At 46.9% G+C, this 27,764-nt stretch overlaps 1 protein-coding gene across 2 annotated transcripts in view; it reads left to right on the top strand.

Annotated features, from left to right (window-relative positions):
* The first annotated feature begins 17,939 nt into the window (after positions 1–17,939).
* Positions 17,940–27,764, top strand: part of LOC127463519 (G protein-activated inward rectifier potassium channel 2) — a 165,155-nt gene continuing 155,330 nt past the window's right edge. For both annotated transcript variants that reach the window (XM_051773053.1, XM_051773052.1), the window contains exon 1: positions 17,940–18,060. The gene's annotated coding sequence lies outside the window, so the exon portion shown is untranslated. The remainder of the gene's footprint in view (positions 18,061–27,764) is intronic.

Below are 27,764 nucleotides of genomic sequence, written 5' to 3'. Positions count from 1 at the left end.
TAATTAAGAGAAAAAGCAGGCTGAACATAAATTCTTCTGTAATTAAAGCTGTTAAGATATCAAGCCTGAATCTGAGAATTAATACAGTTTAGTTTTTTTACATTCATAATTCAATTTATTTAAGACTATTTTTAAAGTATTTTTTGATCATATGACAAGCAGCCTGTTTTATGAAAATATATGGAATAGTGTGGGACGTAGATTCTGCAAATACCTTTGAAACTCTGATATCAGCTGTGATGTCTGTGGTAAAGATTCCATAACTTCCACTGCTTGCATTTTTCTCTCCATGTGTGTTCCACTAGGCAGGGAGAAGTCTCTTGTTTAGCACCTCTAAATAAAGATGCTGAATAAGTGACAGTTTATTTATGAAATATTGTATCGTTTGGTACAACTACAGCTGGCACAAAAATCCCTTAAACATATGTGGTTGTTTGCAAACCTGTCCAGTGAAGGTGAAAACAATAATATGTTTTTCCTTTGACCTTTTGCACCTGAAAATGTTGGATATAAAGCACACAAAGTTGTACAAGCTATATTTTTTTCATATACTCTGCTTAAAATAGGCATAGAAACTATGCATCATATTATAAGCACACACATGAGCAGTTTTCACTGCATTGCCTGTTTTTTTTAAGTGAGGGATGTTCACACAAGTGCTTAAGATCACAGAATCAGAGAATCACAGAATGGTTTGGGTTGGAAGGGACCTAAAGATCCCGTTCCAAGCCCTGCTGTGGGCAGGGACACCTTCCACTAGCCCAGGTTGCTCAGAGCTCCCTCCAGCCTGGCCTTGGACATTTGCAGTGATGGGGTAGCCACAGCTTCTCTGGGTAATCTGGGCCTCACCATCCTCACAGGGAAGAATTCCTTCCTAACATCCAGTCTAAATCCACTCTCCTTCAGTTTGAAGCCATTCCCATTGTCCTGTCCCCACCACGCATTTCCAGGGCTCCAACCCTGTGGTTACTCAAAAGCGGCTTTAGGGCTGAGCTGAAAGGCATTTTGGCAAACCATAAATAAACCATTTGCCCTCAGAAACGTTTTTAGGGACAAGTTAAACTCAAACCAGCCACAAAGGCTGAGAGAGAAACTCCAACTCTGTCCAGAGCTGGGTCAGGGCTCCCAAACGTGCTCTTGCCTGACAAGCTCCGCTGAGCTTTGCCTAACCCAGCTACCTGCAGCACATCCCATCTGCTGCCCCAGCACTGTCACACACAAACCTACACCAGGCAAATAAGAGGGTTGGTGTCCCTCCTGTGTGGCTGCTACAATCACCTGCTGGCAGAGCAGATGGGATTTGTCACCAGCTACCTGTCTGACAAAGCTGGGTCTGAGGGGGTTCATCGCCCTCTGAAAGTAAAGCTGAGCTTTAGCCTGAGGCACCGTGTGGGAGAATGTCTCCTGACTGAGCAATTCCTTCACAAAGGATATGATTTTGCCGTGGTCACATATCCAACGAGTGACAGAGCTGGAAACAAAGTCCAAAAATCCCATAGAGAGGTTGGAAGGGACCACATTGGGTCATCTGGTCCAAGCCTAAGCAGGGTCATCCTAGAGCACATCCCAGATCAAAGGATCTTAATTTATAACTTTTAGAGGCAAAAAGCCACCATGAAGGATGAGGGTGCCTCTGCCAACCTTCAGGGAAAGAGTTTTGCTGACGAGGAGCAGGATTTCACTCTTCAGTATAAGAGTTTGATCTCTAAAGGAAGAGACACTGAGAAATGATGACTTAAGACTCCCTCAATATTTGCATGTCTTCTGCCTCCACATCCCCAGCAGTTCAGCACATCACTGGAGCACTGCTGATTTTAGTGACTGGTTGCCAGAAAATGGTACAACTTGGAGAAAATGGGGAGCTGGTTGTGCTGAGTAAGCCACTGCCATTTACTCACAGAGTAGACATGGAGTTACAAGCACAGAAGGAGCACAAGTTCAGGCTGTCTTCCTCCATCTTCCGAGTCAGTGCTTTGTTTTCAACATTATTTGGACACCTCAAGTCTCAGCAGTAAGTCTGAAATGGAAAACAGTCAGCATTTTCAGGGTGCAAGAGCCAAAATCCACGTAGGAAACAAAATGTCTTCCACTGAAATAATAATGATGCTGCAAACTGCAGAAGCAGTGAATTAGTTGGGAGAACTTAAAGTTGGTTTTGAACCTACAGAGTCTCAAAGAGAATCAAAGATCTAACTACTTATATGAACAGGAGGTGGGGATTTTATATATCTATAAATCAATATGCAAGTGAGCGCTCCAATAATAATTTTATGTGTATTAACATTTTTAGTTTATGTACATAAATAAACCATATTGTACTATGGTACCATATTTTCACGACATCCCTGTATTAAGCAGTTCTTTCTATACCAGGAACCAAGACATAAAGGACAGATGAACTTCTGAACCCATTTCCCTGCAGAATGCATCACAACTGTGAGGTTAGAGGGAAAAAAAACAACTTATGGACAGCCAAGACCCATCGGCCTGAGAAGTTTCCTCCATCAACAAGAGAGAGTATTTTAGAGATGATAAAATACTACATAAATCTTCCAAGTAACTGATAAGAAAATGAGCAAGGTCATAAATCCTTAATATTTAACTCATCTCAACCCCACTGAAGAAACACTTTTTCAAAGAGAGTTAAATATAGCCAGCCAGTAAAAGGAATCAATACAAAAGACATGACCACGTAGGGGCGAGGCAAAATTCTGGTAGTTCACCAAAAGAAGACAGAGAAAAGGAAGACCTGCAAAGTTCTGGTCTCCCCAAGCGAGATGGTCTCTTACAACACGTGACACAGGATTTTATCCCCGGTTAATTAGGAGAGTTAATATGTTTCCAGCAACGAATGTGGGCTGAAAAACTCCATATATCGACAATCAGCCTTTCTTTCCCACTGAGTGTACACCAAGTTTTGTGTGATGCAAACGACAGCACAGGGCATGACATGCAACTGAACCCAAACACTCCCTAATTAGGATCAGCCATCAACCTTCAGTCGGTGGTCACTGAGGTCAGGGCTGGGGATTTAGAATCCAACCAATTTACACCTCCCTCCCTGCAGAGTCAGGTCTGCACAGGGGCCTCTCATCAGAAGTGTTTCCTATGCAACCACAGAACCTTTTACAGAGTCATTAGGCCCAATTAAAATTCAACTCAAGCTGGACAGTTGGCCTGTCCACAGGCCAAGCTGTGTTTTCCAGTCAGCTGGAGGTAAACTGGAGCTGCCTCGGCGTGTTTCAATCCGTACTGGTTTTCAGCAGGAAACCTGTGGGTTTGACTTAGCAAAGTTTTGTTAAAATTACCTGCTGCAAAGAGAAAAGACCTCCCCTGGCACAGCTGGAGGCCGTTCCCTCTCCTCCTGTCCCTTGTTCCCTGGCAGCAGAGCCCGACCCCCCCCGGCTCCCCCCTCCTGTCAGGGGGTTGCAGAGCCAGAAGGTCCCCCCTGAGCCTCCTTTGCTCCAGGCTGAGCCCCCCCAGCTCCCTCAGCCCCTCCTGCTGCTCCAGCCCCTTCCCCAGCTCCGTTCCCTTCCCTGCCCACGTTCCAGCCCCTCCATGTCTCTCTTCCATGAGGTTCCAGAACTGGACACAGCCCTGGAGGTCCCTCAGCAGTGCCAGCACAGGGGACAATCCCTGCCCTGGGGCTGTGCCCACACTATCCCTGATCCAAACCAGGTGCCTTTGGGCTCTTACCCCCCTGGGCACACCCAGGCTCGTGTCCAGCCTCTGTCACCAGCACCCCCAGGGCCTTTCCCAATCCTTTCCAGCCCCTCTGTCCCAGCCTGGAGCTGCAGGGGTTGTTGTCACCCAACACTTGGCCTGGTTGAACCCTTCACAATTGGCCTCAGCCCATTGAACCAGCCTGTCCTGATCCCTCAAAGACAGAAAACATGCTGTTAAGGCAGAAGAGTGCAAAATTCCCTCTCAAAAACACCAGTACTCTCAAATACCTGATCCAAACCAATTAAATAAATGAGACTCTTTCTATTAACTTTCTATTTCTATTCAGCTGGCTCTCTGTTCGATCCCACGCAGTAAGATGGAAATTGTCTTCCCTTAAAAAAACCATCATGGATTAAAGAGCATTTCTCACATTACAGAGGTTGTACTTTTGCTATTCAACCAGAAATGCTCATAGTTTAGTTCAATGTACTGTATTTCACCCCTTGCTGAACATTTTGATGGATGGAGGCGAATGCAAAAGCCACACAAGTGGTAGTTCCTTCTTTGCTTGAAAACAGTTTGGTTTTCAGTGCTTGAGCTGCAGTAGAAGGAAAGCAATTTAGATCCTGGCAAATCAGGAAGAATCCACAAAATTATTGGCAGCTTAAAATGCAGAGTGCTGCAGAAGCCCAGACTGCTACAAGCCACTGTCCAATATTTAGCGGGGCTACCAAAGGGTTGCTAACTTATAGCTGTTTTATTTCTTTTTATAAGACATTACAGACTTCCCACAGAAGAGTAAGGATCCTGGGAAGAAGAACAAAGCCAGGAAGACACGTGGCTCAATATCAGAGAGAAAACAGCCATCAGAGGGGCAGGAATGAAGTTAGGGAACATATGCAGTAAGAAGAGGATACTAAAGAAAAAATAATCAGCTACTCTGGTAGTCTCTGGCTGCCACTCAAGAAACCCTTCCCAGGGTTTTACATGATGGAGTGCCCAGGGAATAAGTCTGTGGATACCCAGAGGCAAAGTTAGAGAATCATAGAATCATGGAATCATTGAGGTTGGAAAAGACCTCCAAGTCATGGAGTCCGATCCCACCTTGTCCCCCAGCCCAGAGCACTGAGTGCCACGGCCAGGCCTTCCTGGGACACCTCCAGGGATGGGGACTTCACCACCTCCCTGGGCAGCCCCTGCCAAGGCCTGACCACCCTTTCTAGCAAGAAATTCCTCCTGATGTCCAAACTGACCCTCCCTGGCACAGCTTGAGGCTGTTTCTTCTCATCCTGTCCCTTGTTCCCTAGGAGAAGAGTATGACACCCATCGTGTTACAACCTCCTGGCAGGGAGTTGTAGAGAGCAATGAGGTCTCCCCTGAGCTGCTTCTTCTCCAAGTTAAAACCCCCAGCTCCCTCAGCCTCTCCTCACATCAATTCCTCTCTCGACCCTTCCCCAGCTTTGTTGCCCTTCCCTGGACACGCTCCAGTCCCTCCTGCTGTGCTCCTGCCTGGGCAGGAGAATGGAAATCTGCACCAGAAACAGGCCAACCAAACTACGTCCAACAGGAGCTTCCCCACAGGGGTCGTAGCACTGCAAACATCCCACATGTGGCTTCATGAGTCTGTTTAGACACAGGGGAAGGAGAAGACATTTGTGCCTGAGTTCATTTCAGTTCTGGCTGCTCTCTGGAGCCACCAGCAAGGCCACCAGTGACTGCCAAAGCACAGAGGTGGTGTCATTATGGAGACACCTGTCCACGGGACCACAGTGATGCCTCTCACTCACCAAGGCCACCAAACAACAGATGGTGGCAACCTTTGATGGCAACTAACACAGACGGAATTGGAACCAGTGAGTGAATATATATATATATATATATATATATATATATATATATTTCCAGTTTCTTTTCAACCAATTTTTTTCCATGGAAACATTATCTATTATGTATTACCTTACATGAAGTCCCAGAGAAGGGCTTGATTAAAAAAAACCAGCAACAACAACCTTCCCTTTGCAGTGTAATACAAAACAAAACTGGCACTTGAGTGCCTACTGTTTACATTTTACGGTGAGAGGGCATTTTCACACTGCCTACTGCTGATGCTGCAATATTTCCACACCCACTTTGTTTTGTTGTTTGTTTGTTTGAACTCAGTTCACCCCAGAATTAACCTGAGAAGGCTCATCAAAAAATGCCCTGTCTTCTCCACGGTAAGGAGGTTGTGTCAGCCCTCTGCCTGCATTTCTGTTTTGTTCTACCATTGATCCCTTTACAAAAGCAGGTCAGCTCTGTGGCTGGCCTAGATAAAGCAGCAGGGATCCATCCATCCCTTACCCTGTCCCTGCTCATCAGCCAACTGTGCCCCTGCCCAGGTCACTACTTACTCCACATGTAGTTCTGGACCTACTAACCCAACCATTTCCACTCATGGGATTCCTGGGTGACTAAAATCCTGCAGCCTGCTCTTGTCCAGACGTCTTTCACCATCAAAAATCAGGTTGTTTCCCCTTGTCCTGTCCATTGTTCCCTGGGAGCAGAGCCCAACTCCCCCCTGGTTCCCCCCTTCTGTCAGGGAGTTGTAGAGAACAAGAAGGTCCCGCCTGAGCCTCCTTTTCTCCAGGCTGAGCCCCCCCAGCATCTGTGGGATCATCCCTGGAGGTATCTGAGCGGAACAGCCAAGGCACCTGCTCTCCTCACACACCACCATGGACACAGATTCCGGTCCCTCCCAATTTTGAGGGCCCGAGGAGCCAAGGTGGGGAAGCCAAGCCCAACCAAACCCAACCTCCAGCCTTGTCCTGCCCTTCACAGGCGAAGCAGGAAGCTAAAAGTGAAAATCTTCCGAGCAGATTGCTGGAAGATTGTCTGTGGCAGAGATGTGTGGGCGGCTGGCTGCCTGTCTGGCTGCCTGCCCACCACTCCTCGTACACCTCCGGGATGCTCCGTGCCATCCTCAGCCTCAGAGGCACAGGAGACACGCACAGACCTCTCAGGTTTGGAGAGCTTTTGGATCTGTGGTTGTTCAGGCTTCTATTTATGAGCCTGTTGTGTAATAAGGAAGTGTGCTCAGGGGGAAAAAAAAAATAAAAAGTGGCTTTGCCATGTCGTTGCTGTGGCAGAAATTAGATTATAAGCCCTTATCATCACTTAGGAGTGGAAAGTGCTGAACCTCCTGGGTGAAGTCTTAAGGGCAAAATTCCTACTGACATAAATAAAGCCAAGATCTCACCCTGAATATTTGTGCATTTTCACGGAGAATTATCATTAAAATCCACATTCATCACACAGCCTTCACTTGCATCAGCAAAGACGACCAACCAAAACAGAACATAACAAAAATTCCCCCCACAAAAATCAAAACAACATGATCTTAACACCAAACAGAAGTGAGTAATTTACACAAACCCAACCCTTTGACCCTACAGTCGCAACTAAATTATTTTCACAGACAATCAGCATTATTTATCAACTCACTGCAGCAAAGACTGCCCACAGCACCGCCAAAGCTTATGGAAGTGTTCCTAAGATCCTCTCTTCCTTTGGAAATGCCTGTACAAGCCAAAGAGAAATCTCCCAAACCCGGTAATGTGTTTTGGTTCAGATAGAATTTATTTGTGGAATAGCAGGTTTGAGTGATTACATGCTTTCTTGTTGTTTTCCGAGGTTAATATCCATTTGTGAAAATGAAAGTAGGAGTGCGTTACTCTGTGTTTTATTAAATCACATTAGTTACTGAATTTTAAGTGGCCTTCTCTGCTGGAAGTAAATCTCACAACACTGGCTAGTAAGTTTTGGCTGTGCTCACTGCACAAAAGCAAACGGGCTGTGACTGCTTTATTTCTAATGCAGCATTTGTTGCTTTGTGTCTGTAATTTCTGACTTTCCCCAGAAGCAAGACGTAGGTAGCTTTTTTTGTTGTTGTTGTTTTCCAAGTAAAAAAAAATTAAAATGTAAATTTGGTGCTATAATCATTTTTAACTCATCCATTTGCTTGCTCTGACATCTCCATGGAACTAGATCTGTGAATTTTATGAAATTCAGCTGTCTGGCTTCTTTTTGCCTGGGCTCTTTCTGGCAAAGACAGATCCTCCAGTGACGTTAATGGCTACAGATTCCTTGGCAAACATGGAAATATAACCAGTAACTCCACTGGAAATCTGCTGTAGGTAACCAAAATACTGTTTTCCTTAACATCTGCTAAGTTTCACATTAAGTTGTATCTGGGTAAGAAACAATTCAAGAACAGTGACATCTTTTTCTTTAAAAAAAAAAAAAAAAGCTCTGAATTTAGATCTTCCCATTTCTTTCTCATTTATACCAAATATATGTTGCTTTAGAACAGACAACCCCTGTAATAATTTTTCTTGTCCTCACCAGAAGCTTCTTCTGCTTTACTGTAAGATTTCTCCTGGCTGGGTGCCATCCCTGCATGGATTTTTCTCAGTTTTCTCACTTCTGCTCCCACACATCTCCTTTGGTGACCTCTTCCTGACTGCATGGAAATGGATCCCTTTTTCCAGGTTTGCCCCCTCAGCCCTCCTGCTTCCCAAGAAGCCAGGTCACATCTCAGTCACCTTTCCGTCTTTGTGGTTCACTGGATCCCAAAATGGGATTCATTTCAGCTAATTCCAGCTGTTCTCCTGCCAGGATTTAAACTACAGTAGTTGTAAAAGCCCCCAGGGAGATTTCAGATGGGGAAATAACAGCAGGGGATAATTTATCTCATCATTATTTCAACCAGATCCGGAGCTGCCCAGGCTGTCGAGGTGCCTGTAACCTTTTCCTCAGGGAAAACTCTACTAAAAGGCTGACAGTTTTTAAACTTCAAAAGGCAAGAACGTAGCTGAATATGAAATAGGGGGATGGACTTTTAGGTGGCAAAAGCTGTTCCATGACAAGAAAAGCCAGAGCAGAAATAGAAAGGATTTAGTCACTCCTTCCCCCCCCCTACTCCTCTCCTTGTTCCATGGAGAATTTTAACCAGCTCAGGGAGTGGTGGCAGACATGGGCTTATCCTGCTGCTCCTGCACAGCTCTTCCTGCTGTCCTTCCTGATCTTCCCACAGGTGTCTCAAGCTCCTTTGGAATGCCAAACCCTGAGCACTATGACAGGAATTTCTCCCTGCTCCTTCTGCTTCGAAGAGTCAGTGGTTTCTGACACTTGTTCCCCCAAGAGGGCTCTGCAGCTTCTCTGGAGAAAGGGAAATCTCTGTTTCCCAAAAGGATTTGTCCTCACCACTCTCCTTAGGGAATATCTCACTGTTGGGAACAAATGCAAAACAAAACAAATGAGGCACTGCTGAGGCCCCTCCAGGGCTGTGTCCAATTTCATGGAAGAGACCTGGAGGGGCTGGAGCGAGTGCAGGGAAGGGAACGGAGCTGGGAAGGGGCTGGAGCAGCAGGAGGGGCTGAGGGAGCTGGGGGGGCTCAGCCTGGAGAAAAGGAGGCTCAGGGGGGACCTTCTGGCTCTGCAACCCCCTGACAGGAGGGGGGAGCCGGGGGAGGTCGGGCTCTGCTGCCAGGGAACAAGGGACAGGAGGAGAGGGAACGGCCTCCAGCTGTGCCAGGGGAGGGTCAGGTTGGACATCAGGAGGAATTTCCTGCTGGAAAGGGTGGCCAGGCCTTGGCAGGGGCTGCCCAGGGAGGTGGTGGAGTCACCACCATGTTCTACCTTGAACCTGGGTAATTAGGCAGAAAAATTAGGGTGGTGTTTCTTGCCTACCCAAATCCCAAGAATTAAGACTTACTGCCTTTTTTTTCTTTATTTTTTCTTTATTTTTTTCCACTCTTTACCTCAAATGACAGCAGTACATCCATCACAATCTATGGAGCCTTTTTACTAAATTACCACCAGCTTCTTTATTTTGTTCCTTATACACAGATTTGCTTTTATTGATACAGATCCTTAAATTCCTAAATTCAGCATCAGTTTACCTGTGACCTTTGGAGAAGACACCTGCAATGGCACAAACAGCAACTGTCTGGCCAAGAATTAACATATTGGTGAGTACCTGAAGCCCCTCGAACACCAAAAGAGGCACAGAACAGACAGAGGCAACATCAGCTTTCAGTTCTCTCCTTTTAGGACAAGGGGCTCCTTTCTGACTGTGCTGAATCAGCCTGAAAAGCACTGTGTTTCAAAATATTATTATTTTGTAGGAGCATAAGGCTTTTAAAGCAGTTATTACACACTTTGGAGCCTTACCAAAGACACCAACCCCCAGATAAAATTGTAATAAACAGTGGTAGCGAGAAAAGTAGCTGCTGCAAAGCCCAATTAAGCATTTTGATTAGTTCATACTTGCTGCATTTTGGCTGCTGTTTATAATTAATTTTATTATCTAATATCTGTCAGTGCTGGGGTTTTTTAACTACTTCTTTGTTTACTTAATTGAGCCATTTATAATCATCACTTTTGAAGAAGCAAGTTCTCCTCTTTGCCTTTATAACTGATCATGTTCACTAAGCCTTTTTGCCCTTTCAATTCCAATACCCTTCACAGCACTGGCAGGATTAACCCCAAGCAAGAAATCACATTTCCAGTTGCAATTCTGGGGTGCTGAGCATCGTTTCTTCCCCACAGTTAAACACAGACCTTCCTTTGCCTTCACCAAACATGTTCCTGAAACATGTAACCCACTCCCCTCTAACACCAATTTGCTATTTGAGTTGATAACAGTTAATTATTCATAATAGTGAGAGGTCCACGGCACAGGAATGTCTTGTGGGCACTGCCAGGAAAAGTCTGCAGAATTGGAGCCAGGACCACGAAATCACACTGATCCTGGAGCAGGAAGGAACCACCATCTCCTGTGAGGAAAGGCTGAGAGAATTGGGATTGATCAGGAGAAGAGAAGCTTTGGGATGACTTAATTGTGGCCTCCCAGGACCTGAAGGGGGCAACAAGAAAGATGGAGAGAGACTATTTCCAAGGGGTGGAATGACAGGACAGGGGGGAATGGCTTCAAACTGACAGAGAGTAGGGTTAGATGGGATATTGGGAAGGAATTCCTGGCTGGGAGGGTGGGGAGGCCCTGGTCCAGGTTGCCCAGAGAAGCTGTGGCTGCCCCTGGATCCCTGGAAGTGTCAAGGCCAGGTTGGACGAGGCTTGGAGCAACCCGGAATAGTGGAAGGTGTCCCTGCCCATGGCAGGGGTTTGGAAGGAGTTGAGCTTTAAGGTCCCTTTCAATCCAAAATCATGCTAAAATTCTATGGTTTTCAATAGCTTACTTTAGATTTTGAACATTGAGACTCCTCACGTATTTTAGCTTAGTTATCCCATCTCTCTAGTTTGAACAAGGCCATAACTCAGTGAACAGAGGAGGGGGCTCACAGCCCAAACCATTTCATATTGCAGGGTTTGAGAGCACCAGGGCAATGTGTTGATTACACAAACGAGGCACCACTGTGTAACAGGAAAACTGGGAATATCAGTGACTTGCAGGACCTTGAAAACCAGAGTCAAGTAATAGGTCTGGCATGAAATTCAAGAGCACAAAGTGCAGAGTCATGAATTAAACAGAAATTCCTGCCCTCAGTTATGAACACGATTGGACTGACAAGGGAAGAGAAGGAATTGACTGTATCCTCCTCAGTCAGAGGATAACAGAGCCATGAGTGCAATATAACTGTAAAGAAGTAAATGTGATCCTACATCCCATCAGAGAGGATGTTTCCTGTAGGGAAAGGGGAATGTTGTTTCTGTTGTACATGACACTGATGAGCCCTTTGCAGTGATACTGTCACAATTCTGGTTCCTTCTGCACCAGTAAGATATATTTAAACTGATCTTATACAGAGGGGGACCAGCAGGCTGAGAAGGGGAGCTCGTGGCACAAGGGAAAAATAGCAAGAATTGGTCTATTCAACCCAGGAAAATAAAGGCAAAGAGGGGATCAAGTTATTCATTATATATATATTAGTTCAGAGGAAGGGAAGGTGAGAAAAAGGGGTAGAAATTGTTTTAAATTAGTGCAAAGTTCACTACTGGAACAAAAAGATTTAAAATAGATAAGCAAAATTTGAAAGAGCAAAGTCAAAGTGAATTTCTAAGCATCAGAGAAGTGAGAATTTCTTCAGGATTTGTAGAAGGAATTTTTAAAAAATCACAAATCAAAAACAAACAAACAAAAATAATAAAGAAAGAAGAAACCAAACAACAAAATGTCGTAAATAATCAGATTGATCCGTTACCCTGGACGTTGTCTTAGGCCTGTACTTCTAAACCAGAACAGCATAACAGAGCTGAGAAGTTTTATAAACCAATTTTCAGGAAATGAGAGACTGAAGTAGAAACAGGAGGCAGAGGAAAGAGGGAGGAAAGACTAAAATCAGTGACAGAGAAATGCTGATGGACTAGACTGGAGTCCTTGGGGGTTGGATGAGATGATCTCCAGATGTTCCTTCCAACCTAAGTCTTCTGTGATTCTGTGATTCTGTGACTGCTCTATAATATATAAAATTCCACAAATGCAGCTTTTAACTTGACCTCCATAACCAAAATTTACCCGTCGAAAATTAAAATTAATAATTGGTTAGGAAATCCCAGCCAAAAACAGCTGAAGGCAATCACTTGAGATTTAAAGAGCTGAAATAATCACTCATAAAAGGAGTAGAAGGGGATTAAAATTAAACAGGCCTCGATGAATTAATTTGTTTGTGGGGAAACAGAACAGCTTCATATCCTTGGTGTGTGTCCTGCAGTTAGCAAAGAAAGAGGAATACTGAGAAAACCCAAAGATTCATTATCTGGGAAGACCAAATGGGATACTCTGGGAAAGATGTGGAGATTTTGCTCCTGCATGCAGCAAAATTCCAAGCTTGCCATTGCATGTCTGGTTGCAAAACAGCTTTACATAAGCAGCTTTTATAATGCTCCATGAAGATCAATAGCTTTAGGTTGACTTATTTGTTTTGTTCTGTCCCCCTGTTACAGGAGTATTTGATTGCAGACAGGAAAGTTGCTTTGTTGTGTCAAATTCCATCCAAAAATATCAGGAAAGATAGACTTTACCCCGCAAAATAGATAAAGGGCAAAGGGGAGAAGGTTATTGCCAAGCTCTCCATAATAAATCTTGGCAACTGTGACACCTTACTCCATATTTTTAGCCATTCCCTACCTTGACATCCAGAAATGGGAAGGTTAGCAAGTGAAATAGGAGCTTTTGCAGAGTAAAGCAACCTAAAATATCCTAAAAATTGGAACATCTGGGCCAGGTTTGCCAGATTGCACCATGGAAGTGTCAGACACCAAAAAATCGTGCCTTGATGTGCAAATAAAAGGGAGGGAAAAAATGGGGGTGGTAGGCTGGGAAAGAGAATTCCCTCTGGTATTCTTCCTGCCAGAAAACAAAACCAGACAGCTTCCACCCACCAGTCTCTCCTTATCTTCCCCTCAGCTCCCAATGGCTTCCTCTGCAGAATTTCCCCGACTCCAACATGCCATAAAACCCACAGAGGATTTAAAATTACCCTTAGATTAACAAATTTTGACCTTTTGACAGTATTATCGGGCTGTGTGAACCAAAACTGTTTTAGCTGATCTTTAAGCAGATATTTCCAACCACATCTTTTCTTGCTGTTGTGCAGAAAAAGAAAAATAAAAAAAAAAAAAGAGCTCTCAGTGTTGCCATATGGGCTGAGGGAATATCTAGACTTACACTTTCTAGGCCGGGGAGAAAAAGCTTAATAACAAGAGGAGGAGCTCAGGAGGCTCCAGGCAAGGCTTCTCCAAAGCTGCCAGATGATTTGTTCCCCTTGGATATCAAAACACCCCCAGGCCTGATCACGGAATCACAGAATCATTTAGGTTGGAAAAGAACCTGCAAGATCGAGTCCAACTTTTAATTTTCCTGAGCTTTTGGTTTATGTTGGTGTCTGAGAGCCAGGGGTCAGGATCAGCTGGATGTAACACTGCCAAAGTGCACATTGTAATCATAAAACCAGAGGATTTTTGATGCATTCAGGAGTGATTTTGATATCTCTGGGTAAGTGCTGTAATTCTGAGAACATTGGAGAACCTTTGTCTTGCAGATAAACAACCATCCTTGAATACAGTTTAAAAAAAACACAGGCTCTTTAATAGTTAAAAATCAGAGTTTATGCATGAAACATTATTCTGTGGCCAAAATTCTTGATTTATCTACTCAGCTGTCCAGAGGTGAGGAGGGATGGAAAGGGAAAGCCAACATTTCAGAGCTTGAAGGGAAGAACCAGTTCCTCTGGCTCAGTTTCATGAGGCTTTAAACACACAACACTGTCTGTAGAGCGTGGAATTGTGTTTGCAGGATGCCCATGGGAAGCAAAATCCATACAGGAGGGACTGGCAAAGTGATCCAGGGGGTGAGAAACTGCAGTGTAGGTACCAAGCTGGTGGTATTGAACTCACATGCAGATGTGAGCCAGCAGCTGGACACGGGCCCAGGTGTGCCCAGGGGGGCAAGAGCCCAATGGAACCTGGATCAGGAATAGTGTGGGCACAGCCCAGGACAGGGATTGTCCCCTGTGCTGCCACTGCTGAGAGACCTCCAGGGCTGTGTCCAGGTCTGGAACCTCATGGAAGAGAGACCTGGAGGGGCTGGAGCGTGTGCAGGAAAGGGAACAGAGCTGGGGAAGGGGCTGGAGCAGCAGGAGGGGCTGAGGGAGCTGGGGGGGCTCAGCCTGGAGAAAAGGAGGCTCAGGGGGGACCTTCTGGCTCTGCAACCCCCTGACAGGAGGGGGGAGCCGGGGGGGGTCGGGCTCTGCTGCCAGGGAACAAGGGACAGGAGGAGAGGGAACGGCCTCCAGCTGTGCCAGGGGAGGCTCAGGTTGGACATCAGGAGGAATTTCCTGCTGGAAAGGGTGGTGAGGCCTTGGCAGGGGCTGCCCAGGGAGGTTTGGAGTGCCCAGCCCTGGAGGTGTCTCAGGGAGGCCTGGCCGTGGCACTCAGAGCTCTGGGCTGGGGGACAAGGTGGGCATCAGACACAGATTGGACTCAATCCTGGAGGTCTTTTCCAACCTCAATGATTCTCTGATTCTGAATTAAGTAATGCTGACATGGAGCTGCACAAGCTTGCAGGGTAAGGTTGTGGGAATGCTTCATGCATTCACATTTTGTGCTGGGAGCTGGGGGTTCACTGAAATACAAGGATCTCCATCAAAATCACTCCTAGAGAAGTGTTGGCAAGCGATTTCTCCTTGTGTAAATGTCATGTTGCAGTGGCCAAATGAAAGCTGGAGGGGGGTAATGAGGGGTCAGATCCTAGTTTAGGCAGTTTGTCTCCACATAATCTCTCCACAACTTCTGCACAAACCCCAGACAATTAACAGGAGGTGAGGGAGAGAAAACCCTCCAGAGGGCAGTTCAGAACTGAGGATTATTTTAGGTGCTCTGACCTCTGTGAGCTCCTCTCCTCAAGGGCCCAAGCAGAGCAGACTCCTAATGTAACAGCCCAAGGTTAGGCATCCAAAGTAGGATGCTCCAATCCCTCCCACCTCTTACCCTCATCAACCCATGCCTCCACTTTTCCCGCTGTTCAACAATTGTACTGCCCAAAACCAATTCCAAAAACCCTCATGTTGATATAAACTGGTTCCTGACATAAACTGTTCCCTCAGGCAAAGCACAAGTCTGGTGAAGTCAAGTCCTTTCTGGGACTATGTGCCCAAAGGGTGGTGGGAGGGATCTCTGAGTCAAAGCCCATTAAGTGAGATCACCCTGAACAAGCAGATTTGGGGACTGCCAGTTCAAGAACTGCTTTGGCCTTCAACTGAGACAGAAAGGAAAACAAAATCCCAGCAAGGCACCAGTCAGGCAGTTGCCTGGGACCTTAAGAAAGGAGCAGGAATCTTTTCTGTGTGTCTTAGCACAAGTATTAATAGACTCTGAGAGGTTCTGCAGGGACATTCACGGAGCTGACACTGAGTAAACTGCAACTGAGACAAATAGATTGAAGGGACACTGCAGGCTAAGTATAAAATAATTATTTGTGCACCTGTTCAAGAGCCATTTTACTCTGTGCACCCCAAGAGGAAAAGAGCCATTTGGAAAGCATAAGGGTTTGAGCAATTAAATGGTGCTATTATGGTTCCGAGCTCAACGTGACCACTCATGTGCTGCTTCCCCTGAAATATTTAACAATTAATAGAGATAAGAGGCCCTGTCACGCATTAGGATTGTGAACTCAGAAAGGATAAGATCACACATATCCTTGTTTCACATAAACCCTCTCTCCATTTTGAATATGCCCATTTTTCCTACTGTGTTGGCAAACAAAAGCATGAAAAAAAAAAAAGAAGAGTAACAAGTAGAGCAGGCTCTAGAAAAGCAACTTCAGACTGGAGAACAGACACTCTTCCCAGTACAAGGGAAGAGATTTAAAGAAGAGTAGTTTTCAGGAAGGAATTAATAGTTGTGTAAATCTCTAAGGAAGAAGAGGCCTCATATTGCTCTTTTCAGTGAGTTTCCCTTTTATGGGAAAAGCTTAAGAAACTAGAACACAGCCATCTTTTAGCCTAACATGATATAATACATCCACCACACAATTGCATGGGCTCAGATGAGATTACAGAGAGAGAAGAAAAAAAAAGAAAAAGATTCCCAAAAACTACATTAGGAAATGTAGGAAGGTGTGAAGAAAGGGTGAGGTGAGAAAGGAAATACAAATAAGGAGATCTTACAAGCTAAAGCCGTGCTGGTTTAAAATACTACTTTTGTCTCAGAAGGAGAAAAAAAATGAGATCACTGGTGATCCATGGCCACAGAGCACAGATGGAGCTGGGCTGGTAGCTAATCAAAGGAATAAGAATACAGAGAAAATGATATGACTTTTCAAAGTGCAAATTGTTATTATTTATGGATTTTCTCCCTCCGGAGACATTCGAAACCCACTTGGACACATTCCTGTGTAACCTCCTTTAGGCCACCCTGCCTTGGCAGAGAGGTTGGACTGGGTGATCTCCAGAGGTTCCTTCCAACCATAACCACTCTGTGATCCTGTGATTCTGTTTGTGCCTCAGAGGGGGTGGAGGTTTGCTCTCAGGGCGAGCCTAGCCCTTGTCATGCACCAGAGAACTCCTGCAGGACACAAACCCAGGCGTTTGTGGGACACCTGGATACACCTGTGGTTCCCTTCTTTACTGTGAGAGTGGTGAGAGAGGAGAAGGGGGGTTGTTACAAAGGGTACATGCCTGGATATGGACTGATAGGTCATGTAGGTTAGAAGAAGTGATAACATGATTTTCTTCTAGGCCTGTGCTTTATACCAAAATTAAGCCAGTATGTCCTGTAAGTCTCTGCAATTTGTGTCTATATGTAATTATTTGACAATTTAATCCCAGATCTGTAATTAATCACTGTTTCATTAGTACTGTAGATATATTTATGCAGTGGAGGAAGGTGTGTAATGAGAGTCAAAGAGGGAAGTTAGAGCCAGACAAATTTACAAGAAGACTAGAGAGGGAACTTTTCACAGGGGCCTGGAGTGACAGGACAAGGGGGAATGGCCTTAAGCTGAAGGAGGGCAGGGTTAGATGGGATACTGGGAAGGAATTCTTCCCTGTGAGGGTGGTGAGACTCTGGTACAGGTTGCCCAGAGAAACTGTGGCTGCCCCATCCCTGGAAATGTTCCAAGGACAGGCTGGATGGAGCTCTGAGCAGCCTGACCTAGTGGAAGGGATGACATTTAAAGTCCCTTCCAACCCAAACCATTCCACGATTCTCTGACCCCTCCGCGGGAGGGGGGGGGGGGGAGGCGCCGCTGGAATAGCGGGACGCGCATCCCACGGTACGGGCCGGGGGGGTGAGTGGGAAAGGAGAGCGGCGCGGTCTCACCCCTCCCACGCCCTCCACATCCCCCATCCCCACGGGACCCCACCGGGCCCGGCGTGGGGGGTCGGGGGGCGGCTCCGGCGGCATCATCGGGGCCGCCCCCGCGGAAGGTCCGCGCCGCCCCCGCCGCTCCCCGCGCCGCCCGCAGAGGGCGCTGGTCCCGCTCCGCGCCCGCCCCGCGCCCGCCGGGCGAGCGCAGCCCCCGCGCCCGCCCGCGGCTGCTCCGCGGGGCCGCGCCTCCCGCGCCCGCCCCCCTCCCACCGCGCCCGCACCGCGCACACACCGCGCACACACCGCGCACACACAGACACACAGAGCCCGCACGGAGCCCCCGCAGCCGGCGGGTGCCGCTGCCCCCCGCGAGTGGGTGGGCGGGCGAGCGGGCGTGGGGAATGGAGAGACGCCCGGCAGCATCCCCGTGCTCGTCCTCATCCTCATCCTCGGGGCCGTGTGACTGACTGACTGCGAGCGGCGCTCGCAAGGCGCGCACACGGAGCCCCCCGACCCGGAGCCGCCGGGCAGAGCCGCCCCTGCCCCGTCCCGTCCCACGGGGAGCCGGCATGGAGTGAGAGCAGCCGCCAGGTAAGGAGGGCAGGGGTACCCCGGAGGTGCGGGGTCGGGGGCTTGCGGGTGGGTTTTTTTTGGTGCCTGTGCCCTTACGGGCGCGTTGCCGCCGCGTTTCTCCATCTCTCCCCTCGCCCCAAAAACGCCTTTTCTCAAGCACCTTCCCCCCCGGTGCCGGGGGATTCGGGGTGCGTTCCTTATGTAACCCGGGGGCGAGCAGCCTCGGCCGCTTTAGCCGGGCAGGGGGCGAAGTGGCTGCGGGGAGGGGGGACACGGTGGGCTCCGGGATGGCCCCGAGGTCCCCCTTTCCAGCTGCCGTCGCGGGAGCTCCCGCGTGGGAGCCCCATCCCCACGCCTTCGGGCAAAGCGCGGCGGCCGCGACGGGGCCGGGGATGCTCCGGGTCCCCTCGGGCCCCGAGGCTCGGCAGCGGGAACTGCGGGCGACCACCGACCCCCTCCCCAGCGGGGCTCCAGCGGCGGTGCCGGGGCTGAGAAAAACTTCAAAGCGGGGAGAAGGGGACGAGGAGGGGAGGGGGTGATGCTGTTTTTTGGATGCTCCCGTCTCACTTCTCCTCCGGGAGGGCAGCGGGGGGGCGGCTGCGCTGCGGGGAGGGGGGGTCGCGCTGGGCTGAGCGGGCAGCGCTGGGGGCAAGCGGGGAGAGGATGGGATGGGGGGAGTCGGGATAGCGCTGGGGGCAGCCGGGGCCAGGATGAGAGGGGCAGGAGCCAGGGTGAGAGGAGCAGGAGCAAGTTGAGGGGACCAGGAGTCGGGTTGAAGGGACCAGGAAGCAGGATGAGGGGACCAGGAAGCAGGATGAGGGGACCAGGAGCCGGGTCCAGAGGAGCAGAAGCCTGGTTGAGGGGACCAGGAGCCAGACTGGGGAGAGCAGGAGCCAGGTTGGGGGGACCAGGAGCCGGGCTGAAGGGACCAGGAGCCAGGTTGGGGGGACCAGGAGCCGGGCTGAAGGGACCAGGAGCCAGGTTGGGGGGACCAGGAGCCGGGCTGAAGGGACCAGGAGCCGGTCTGAAGGGACCAGGAGCCAGGCTGAGGGGAGCAGGAGCCAGGTTGGGGGGACCAGGAGCCGGTCTGAAGGGACCAGGATCCAGGCTGAGGGGAGCAGGAGCCAGGCTGAAGGGACCAGGAGCCAGGCTGAGGGGACCAGGAACCAGGTTGGGGCGAGCAGGAGCCAGGCTGAGGGGGCGGCGTGGCCCCGCTGGGCGGTCAGGGAAGGTTCACCCTCCCCTGGGAGAGAGGGACAAAGGTAGCGGGGGGGACGGGGGTGTTCGCCGAGGGGTGCCCGTCTCCTCTTATTCGGAGGGAGAGCGAGCTCGGTATCACCATGGCGACCTGAGGGAGGAAAGAACTAAATAAATAAATAAGTAGGAGATAACTCCCCCCGCACTTCCACTCCCCACCACCCCCCAACCACCGGTCATCGCCGTCCCTTCCGGGCCAGGTCCGCTCCCAAAGGTGGTGGAGGAAAGATACCACTGACAAAACTTTCCTCTGGTGGTAAAAGCGGCTGGCGAAGGGCCGGGGGAGCGCGGTGGGGAAGGGGCCGCCCCGCAATGCTCAGAAGGGAGCCGGGTACCCCCGAGCCGCCGTGCCCGGAGCATCTTCTCGGGGCGAGCTCCTCACGGCTGCTTAGGATGCTCATCGCTGCGCCAGCCGTGCCCCCCGTCCCCATCCTCCCTCTCCCACATCCCCGGGGCTCTTTGCCTTCGCTCCGGCCACACTTCAGCACCGCGGAGAGCGGCGGGAGCGGCGGCGGCACCCGAGGGATGCGCGGGGGATGCGCGGGGATGTGCGGGGAGAACGCGGCTCAGGGGGCTTTGAAACGCGCTGGGAGGATCAGGGAAACCCCCCACCGGTGTCCCCCTGCTTTTCTCTGCGACAGTCACCTCCCCCCCCCCAGCACAGGGCCGGGTGTCAGGAGCCAGAGGAAGCCTCTCCCGGGGCCGCTAAACTTTGCCGAGGGCAAATTTGTGAGGGAAAACGCGTTAAAAAACCGGCATCTTCTCCACGAAGTCGCTCGGGGGTTGTTTCTCATGGCTCTTTTGGCAGTGGTTCTCTGTAACTTGTGCTGGCAAACTGTGTCCCCAGCAGGGCTGTTCACACACACAGCACCCGTGAAGTGAACCCTGCAGAAATTGTGGAAAATAACGTGTGGTTTCAGCTCGTTTCCCTCAAGAAAACTCGCTGAGAAATTGCACTTCTAGCTTAGGGAGCCACCCCACTGCTGAGGGGCACAAACGTGGAGTTTGTGCTGGTCAGTCATGATCAATTAACTAGAAAACCACCTCCTGATCGATCCCTGTTCTCCTCAGACGTTTGGTGACCAGTTTAAATAAATACACAAAGTGGGAAGGGGGGAGAGGGAAAGCATTCAGGTTAGTGATAATTCGTCAAAAGTCAAGATATATATTCTGTGATTCTGTGATGTATTTCTTGCACTGATAGGTTGTAAATCACTGGCTTGTGCTGCCTATACATATCTCGTGCTGGTAGTTACATATGCAATTATTGCTTCAGACTATGGGAAAAAAATAGTCTAGAAAAGCATAATTAATAATATTCACTGGGGAAGATAGAGATGGATTAGTCACTTTTGTGCTGTTCACCGTGTCAGGATGTTCTTTTTTCATTAAGCAAACAAAATTTATTTAATCTTGCCTCAGCCCTGATAGGCAGTAAACTATAGATTCATGGAGAATTATTGGTTTGGAATCCAAATGCCAGTACGGGTTATGCTTTAACTATAAGCAATCTGTGAAATCACAGCAGCCACTGGGTTCCTTCTCGCTTATAAATTATCTGTTTCAAGTAAGTCCCAGCCTAGCAGAGACAAGCACATGGGTGAGTCCTATTCAAGTACAGGATTTTGTTGGGCTTTGTACCTATTCTCATCCCTGGAAGTGTTCAAAGCCAGGTTGGACGGGGCTTGGAACAGCCTGGGCTAGTGGAAGGTGTCCCTGCCCATGGCAGGGGGTTGGAACTGGATGATCTTTAAGGTCCCTTCCAACTCAAACCATTCTGTGATTCTGTGCAGGAACTCCAGGCAAGTTCACTGCCAAGAATCACAAGCTGAAGTCCTTTTACAGGTAGATCCACATTTTGCCCCAGCTGCCCTTCTTGACCAGCCTGGTGAACTAATGAGTTAAACCTTTATGAAAACAGAGACCTGAACTTCTTATTGATGAGCCTCACATTTTCAGCCCTATCTCCCAGGGAGCGTGGAAATAAAGGGCTGAACTGTAAGTAGGAGCTCGGGAACTCATTACTTTCCTGTGGGAAAATGAGGAGAAGTAATAGAACACAACTCTTCAGGGCAGTTACCAGACCATTTATACTTGAAGCTATTGATTTAGTTACATAAGGCAGTGCTCCTGCAGTGTCGGAATAATGCTGTCAGATAATTACAAAACGACTTTGCCTTATAAGCAAATAAGGAAAAAAACTAATTGTGGCAACACCGAGAGAAAATCCCACAACCACAACCTCGATCAGTTGAGTAAAAGACAGAATCCTTCATGGAATTTCTGCCACTGCATTTACACCACATTGAGCTTCCCAAAACACATAATTTCACTGCAGAAAATGCTCACTTGATTTTCATAAACATGTGTTTGTAGCCTTGTTTTATATCCATTTTATTGAAGCCTGGAAGGAATACAAGATATCTCCTTCAAACTGTGCAAGAGAAACAGAATTTAATGTATATTTCCATCACAAGGGATATATTCAAATATTTCACAGATATAAGCTTTATGTTGTTCTTTTTTTCACCTACAGAATATCAGTAACTCTGGTCACTGTTGTTGTAAAGTTACTCAGTTTCTCATGATCTTCTCATGGTATTTTTACAAATACAAACAATTTTACTCAGGGCTTGTTTATATGCTTCTATAAAAGCTAAAAGTAAAATAATTCACATTAAGACTCTCTCCCAAATAAATTAAATTATGTCTTAAGTCACAGTGCTTTGTGCATTGTAAAGATCACATTTCTAAGTTCTTTTATTTTCATTGTTGTTAAAAGCTTTGTAGCTCTATTCAGTGTTCGTCATCTGCTTGCTACAGGATGTTATTTTTAATTAGGACAATTAAACACTGGCAGTTTTTAAAAAGCTATAGGGTTTAGGTTGATGTGTTTGCTACATTTATGTGGATTTTTACTGGTAGAGGCAGCCTGACAGTAGGAAAGTATTCCTAATATATTAAGTGTCAATATTTACATATTGATCATCCAGAAAGAGTGAAATGTTTCTTAACAAATACCAAATTTACCAGTGAGCCCAAGGGAAAAGTTTTGATCTCATTCCCACTTAATAGTGACTTTCTGGAAGATTGTTTTTTGGGTTTTAGTTGTTTGGGTTTGGATTTTTTTTTTTTTTTTTTGCCAAAAACTGTGGATGGGATGCTTTGCTAGGATGCTGCTGATGTTGGAAATACAATTTGATGTTTTATTAATAGTTGGAATAAAAGTATTGAATGAAGTGGGGTTACTAACTCCACTTTTAGCACATACCCACTGCAATTTTTATTTATGCCCAGGGACACTGGATGTCCTGGAAGCCTGGAAAATTCTGACTGAGCCTCCTGGCTGGGTTGTGGGGTCTCTTCCAAAAGGAAACCCCACCCCAGGCCACTCCAACCCCACATAAAATGCAGGAGGTGAATGAGAACAGTCCTGTCCATGCAGGTTCTGGAGGAGGAAAACCCCTGTGATCCAAAGCCATATTTAAAGGCTGGAATTTTTCTGTCACATCCATTAGGAAGGCAGGTATGAATCCTGTCCATAAGGAAGTTCAGAGCACCTTTAACTCCTCATTAAACTCATCATCTCATCTTCATTTAACTCATCACCCATGATCTGCCTTGTAGAATATCAGACAGGGCCAAGGGAGTTGGACAGCTGGGGAAACACATCTTTCTTATATTTGAAAAGCTCATACAAATGGATTTTTGCAGTCTATTCAGGAGCTTTTACATATGGCCAGTAGAACATCCTGCCCTCAGACACAGGGCAGAAAAGAAAAAGGGAGTAAATTTTAGAGTTGTTAAAGAACAGGTAATTTCTACCAGCAGTTCATGTAAATGGACCCTCAGAATCACACAATGCCCAGGAAAATCACAGAATTATAGAATCACTGAATGGTTTGGGCTGGAAGGGACCCTAAAGAACATCCAGTTCCAACCCCCTGCCATGGACAGGGACACCTTCCACTAGAGCCTCATCCAACCTGGCCTTGAACTCTCCCAGGGATAGGAGGGAAAATCCCCAGGAGTGCAAGGGCTGTGCACAGCCCTGACTGTAGAAGTCCCAGCTTATGGCAGAGGTTGCACAAGGAGCTCTGACATGAATGCCAAGAGCTGCTAAGAGAAGTTTCCCCTGGAGTATCAGTGAATAGAGCTTTGAATTAAAAAACAGCCACAAGGCAAAAGCCCATGCTGCTTCTGTTTGCCACTTACAACCCCAGGTTAGACAGTAATGGTTGCTGGAAGTATATATTCACAATATGCACCATTCTTCAGTTTGATATTATTTATTTCCAAGAAGTATTTGCTTTCTTGTCTCACTTGGGTAGGAAAATAATGTAGTATATCCAAGGGCAGAACAAGCCTTGCAGTCAGGAAACTCTTAACATTTTCACACATAGCTTGCAATTCACAGGAGTAAATTATGATTCCACAGAGATTTAAGGGGGGTTTTTTTAGAGCATCTGCATTAATAACAGTGTATGTGTCAGTGCAGACAGTGAAGGCTCAAATACCTAAGCCAGAGAGCCTGTTATTAATCCTCACTGCCAGGGAGCTACCTGCCCTTTCTGGCATGAGCAGGGTGAAGCTCAGCTTCAGACTTTGACCTCTCTGTGGTCATCTGAGCCTTCAGAAAAGCCTCCCAAGCACAGGAAGTACCTGACTCATCCTAACACTGAAGAACAGGCTGCCCAGAGAAGATGTGGCTGCCCCCTCCCTGGAATTCTCCAAGGCCAAGTTGGACAGAGTTTGGAGCAACCTGGGACAGTGGAAGGTGTCCCTGCCCATGGCAGGGCTGGAACAAGATGATTTGAAGGTCCCTTCCAACCCAAACCACTCCATAATTCTTTGATTCCATGACTTTGGGATGCTGGCACAGATGTAAGTGTGAACTCTGCCCTTTGGCTTTGGGGCAGTGCCACCTGATCCTCATGTGCCCCCTGGCTTCAGACAGTCTGGGTGAGGAGAGGAGATTTAAAACACACTTGGATGTGGTTCCACAATCCATCACAGGCCTCCAGAAACTTAATCTCGATTTAATTTCCCTTCATACCCTTTGACCTGACTGTGTTGGGTCTGTAAGTTCAGCTTAGACAAGCCCCAGGTCTGATTTGCCACTGTCACAGCAGCGATGGCATTCCATAGGCAAATAAACCCTGAAGATCACGGGTCTGTACAGCTGTTCTCTGTTATTCCACACTCATTTAATCCATACAGACTGTTGGAGTCTGACCTGAGGAAGCCACCACACACAGAGGTTTTTTTGGGACTCGCTGGAGCAGAACACTGGGGCTTGTTTTGTGATGGAAGCCAAGTGCTGGCATTTGTGCTGAATTCTCAAAAAAAAAACCAAAAAAACACCCTTCTGGACAAGAAAACAATAATGTGCAGATTGAAAGGGTGAAGCAGGAGGCTGAAAGAACGAATGACATGATGAGAGAGAGACCACATGAGAGCACAGTTAATTCAATGCTCTAATCAACTGTGTTCTGCAGTGCTTTATCACCAACATCCCTGCATTTCCCTCACCAGCTCAGAACACTTTGCAGCATTGCAGGAAATCCTCTGCTTTTGGCTTTTAAGAAAATAATCTCTTTGTGCCTTGTCAATACAGACAACTCTTGTCAATGAAAGCAAAGGAGAAATTATCATGTAATTTAGTATTTATCATAATCAAGAGCAGGGGTTCATTAGAATGATGAGCAATTGCCAAATTATTTCTCAAAATATTAATTTGAAGAACGAGCAAAGGGTTTTTCCTACCTCTTCCTGCTTTTTTTTCTCCCCCCATCTCCTGCTGACACAGAGAGTCTGCAGCTTCTATCAGCTCCTCAGATCAATTTCCCATTCCTGAAAAGAAACATTTATGTTAAATGATTGCAATTAAGAACCTTCTTCCAGCTCAATAGCTGTCTGGACGTGGAGAGGTGATCCCCCATTGATTTCCATGGGTCCAGGCTTTCACAGAGAAATCTTCAAAAGGCAATTTCCTGGCCTTCTTAAAGTGCCATAGAATAGAATCATACTGTCATTAAGGTTGGAAAAAACCTCTAAGATCAACCTGTGACCCATCCCCATCTTCTCAGTGAGACCAGAGCACTGAGTGCCACTTCCAGTTGTTCCTTGGACACCTCCAGGGGTGGAGACTCCACCACCTCCCTGGACAATCTGTTCCAGTGCTTGAAAACCCTCTCAGAAGAAATTCTTCCTGAAGTCCAACCTGGCTTCAGAGCTCCTACATGAAACTGTACCCACTAAACTTCTTTGCATGGTCCTGCATCACTGCCTTCCTGGCTGGCTGATAAACCCACCAAGTTTAGGCAGAAGTCAGGTTTATTTTTATCTCACATTGTTCCTGACACTCTCCAGCTGCAGCATGAAGTGCCTCAGTGCTTTCTGGTCTCAGAGGTGGCCTGAGACATCAGTGCTGGAACCAAGAGCAGGAGCAGGGAGAATGCAAGCATGCCAGGAAAAGGAAGGAATCCTTTTCAAGTAATTAAAACCAGTGGCTGTTTAATGGTTCCAGGATTGCCATGAACTGAATCAGGGCCTCTGTGTCAATGCAGGAGGTTGAGCTGGAAGGGAAGTAAAGGAAGATATTCCAGCTTTGGTACTACCCCAGTGCTGTGCTCTCCTTAATCTCTTGCTGGCTCTGCTGCAAGTGCAGAAAACAATCCAGTTGGATAAAAAATAGATAAAATGCCTCATTTCTTTACTGAATGGGAACAGGGGACAGTCAAATCTTCACCCACCACCATTTGTGCAGGGGAGGAGGGGGAGGGAGGCAGCTGGGTCACCCAGTGGGGTTGTGCACATCAAACTGGGGGTGTCCCATAAAATCCAGTGTCTCTCCAGTAATCTCCCAATTGTGACTTGCTGTATAAGAATTGTAATACTTCAGGTAGTCAATCACGTTAAATAAACTAGATCCATGTTTTTCTCAGCCAAGTATCCCTCAGGGAGGTGAACAATCTTTAGGAAGCTGCTGTGTTCCATCTACGAGGCATAATTACATTAAAGCATAAAGTGCATCACAAGTGTTTCATAGTTCCAAACAAAGCAGTGTCAATTTACTTTCCAGAATCCCCAAATTATAGCAAAATTACCATTAGAACCAGAAAGAGAAACAAGCAAACTTGTAACTTGTAGTTGCTAAGAAAATATTCCAGTATCTGTAGTATTCTAGTGATAGTGACTGGAATTATATGTTGGATATTAACAATTTTTTGTGGTAGTTGTTGGTAAGTGTTGGCTTTGCACTTGTGTGTGTGAGAACACAGATCTCATGTATCTCTTCTCCAGACTTTCATCAAATTTTTCTCTACAATGGGACTTAAAATTTTTAAGACGTGACCCCAAACTTTTGCTGCAGCTCCAGATTCTGGGTCTGACTGAGCTCTTTATTTCTGGTCAGTGAAAGGGAAGCTGTGCAACAATTTAAGAAGGTCAAAATATGGAAGGAGTGGGAAGGAGAAGGGCTCAAGGGAGAAGGGATAAAGACATACAAAAAGAAAGGCAAGGGAAGGGAAAAAAGCCCTAGAACTGGATCATAAACACTCCCATATTTGGAACAGTCCATTCCACAATTCTGGGATGGCTCACTGGAATGTGGGCTGATTTTCAGCGTGTGGATGTTGCTGATCACTATTTCCCATCCCTTTACCCCTTACAACCAGCAAATCTGGAGTCTAAGGTACAGCAGATAATACACTGAATTTACACTACCAAGACCTTTGCTTTCTGGATATATAAAAATATATATATTTTTAAAAATAATTGCTTTTTATAGATCTAAACTGCTCTGCAGAAAAGAAATAGAACCCAATGTGTATAAACAGCAAATGTTGCTATTGCCACACTGCATTTCAGCAGCACTTGCTGCAGGAAACAGCTTTGCTTTTTCATGAAGTAACACACAACAATAACAGACATAAAACCAGAGCTTGAATGAAATAGTGAATAAAACAATTAAAAAAAAAAAAAGAAAAAGACAGGCAGACAGAATCAGGAAGTTCTGCTTGGAATGTTTGCAAAGAGCAAGACTCGTGGTTTGTTTGTTGGTTTGTTTTTAATTGCAGCCGCTTTCAGAAGCCAGACTGGTGGGTTTGGGGAGTCACACCCAACTCATACCTTAGAAGAGAATTAAGCTGCTGGAGGGCAGGAAAATCAGGTTGGCTCGTAGAGTTGCTGTAGAGGAAAGATTTATGATATTATCATGAGGGGAAATAATAATAACAATAGAAACTGGAGGAAGCCTGGCTGGAAATGTGTAGGAATAGTAAAACCCACCAAGCTGTTACAGAAATAGAATCAGGGACAACACGAGATCTCCGTGTGCGTTTTAGCCCAAAGAGCATTAAAGTCTTTCTGTTAACTTCAAGGGGTTTCATATCAGACCTTAAATGTAAATTTATTTTAAATAGACCAGGCTACAGGAGAGAGAGAGAGGCCTGACATTAGCA

Source organism: Manacus candei, unplaced genomic scaffold (assembly GCF_025592945.1).
Source record: "Manacus candei isolate 608988 ecotype Guabito, Panama unplaced genomic scaffold, ASM2559294v1 h1tg000165l, whole genome shotgun sequence".
Taxonomy (NCBI): Eukaryota; Metazoa; Chordata; class Aves; order Passeriformes; family Pipridae; genus Manacus; species Manacus candei.
The sequence above is the reverse complement of the archived record's forward strand: the minus strand, read 5'-3'. Positions and strand labels throughout refer to the sequence as shown.